This window comes from Rhinolophus sinicus, chromosome 1, assembly GCF_057876585.1.
Source record: "Rhinolophus sinicus isolate RSI-liver-muscle chromosome 1, RSI-T2T, whole genome shotgun sequence".
NCBI classification, from domain to species: Eukaryota; Metazoa; Chordata; class Mammalia; order Chiroptera; family Rhinolophidae; genus Rhinolophus; species Rhinolophus sinicus.
In genome coordinates this window covers 85,881,112-85,882,965 of record NC_142501.1, presented here as the reverse complement: position 1 = coordinate 85,882,965, position 1,854 = coordinate 85,881,112, and the positions used below count along the sequence as shown (strand labels likewise).

The 1,854-nt window shown below is 39.8% G+C and overlaps 1 pseudogene; it reads left to right on the top strand.

The window, feature by feature from the left end:
* The first annotated feature begins 508 nt into the window (after window positions 1–508).
* On the top strand, window positions 509–1,600 carry LOC109437397 (nucleosome assembly protein 1-like 1 pseudogene; annotated as a pseudogene).
* Window positions 1,601–1,854: the final 254 nt, after the last annotated feature.

Here is a 1,854-nt window from a genome sequence, read left to right as displayed (position 1 = left end):
AGGTTTTACTAACAGAGTAGGCAAATGACGTCCACTGTTTCAGGTCTGTTTTCAGAGGTCAGGATGAGTAGTCATTCTTTTGACTATTTGTCACATTTGGCTTTATCACATAGATGTTTAAAGTCTTGAAAAACAACATCATGCAATGGATTCAACCACTCAGATTTTAAGTTGTTATAGACCAGCGAATTTATCTTGAGAGAGAAAAAGTTACATACACTCTAGTTACAGTCTACACACATCTATATAAAATGATATGTGTGTTTTAAAAATCACTGCAACGTCACACAATAAAAACCACAGGCCTTATGAAGTTAGGGCACATCAATGTCATTGATGCATTTTAAAAAAGAGAGAGAGCGAGAGAGAGAGCTAGGCACCACTTTTTTAGCACCATCTGCTCGCTCCTGGTCCTCCCACCTTTCCCTGAGTCACTGCCTGTGCCATTTGGCTGCCTGGCTCCTGGTCCCTGTGTAGCCACCCCACCTGTATTTGGCATTCTTACAACATGACAGACGTTGACAACTTGCCTAAGGCGATTAAAAGATGAGTGAATGCTTTCAAAAATCTTAGTAAAGTGTGCACAGATAGAAGCCAAGTTCTATGAGTAAGTTCATGATCTTGAAAGAAAGTACGCTGTTCTCTATCAGCCTTTATTTGAGAAGAGATTTGAGATCATTAATGCAATTTATGAACCTACAGAAGAAGAATGTCAATGGAAACCAGATGAGGAAGATGAAATTTCAGAGCTGCTGAAAGAAAAGGCCAAGACTGAAGATGAGAAAAAAGAGGAAGAAAAGCAAGACCCCAGCGGAAGTCCTGAATTTTGGTTGACGGCTTTTAAGAATGTTGACTTGTTCAGTAACACAGTTCAGGAACATGATGGACCTATTCTGAAGCACTTGAAAGATATTACAGTGAAGTTATCAGATGCTGGCCAGCCTATGAGTTTTGTCTTAGAAGTTCACTTTGAACCCAATAAATATTTCGCAAATGAAGTGTTGACAAAGACATGTAGAACGAGGTCAGAACCAGATGATTCTGATCCCCATTCTTTTGATGGACCAGAAATTATGGGTTGTACAGGGTGCCAGATAGATTGGAAAAAAGGGAAGAATGCGACTTTGAAAACCATTGAAAAGAAGCAGAAACACAAGGGACGTGGGACGGTCCGTAGTGTGATTAATACAGTTGCCAATGACTCTTTAATGTTTTTGCCCCTTCTGAAGTTCCTGAGGGTGGAGATCTGGGTGACGATGCTGAAGCCATCCTTGTTACCGACTTTGAAACTGGTATAATCCCAAGATCAATGTTATACTTTACTGGAGAAGCTATTGAAGATTGATGATGATGATGATGATGATGATGATGATGATGATGATGATGGAGAAGGTGGAGAAGCAGACGAGGAAGGGGAAGAAGAAGATAAGGTAAATGATCCAGACTGTAACCCAAAGAAGGATCAAAACCCAGCAGAGTGCTAGCAGCAGGGAAGCTGCTGGCCGACCTCCTGCTTCCCTGGAAAGGATGAATTGTCATCTTTTGCCAAGCCTATTTCAAATTTCTTGTTGTTTGTTTTTGTTATTGCAGCCTACAATGAAAATGCCAACTACAATTTTAGTTCTCACCAAAAAAAAAAAAAAAAGAGAGACAGAGAGAGAGAGAGATAGGAATCTAATAAAACCAGCAACCCAGTTTTCTCCATCTTAAATGGTTAATAAATGCAAATACTTCGAGTATTATGGCATTTTATCTTGAAAGGAACTTAAAGGTCTCTTGTGAAAGTGAGCATCAGAAGGACTGCAGCTTGTGAGTTATTGTGAAATGGTAGAGAATTATCTGAGACGAGACAGA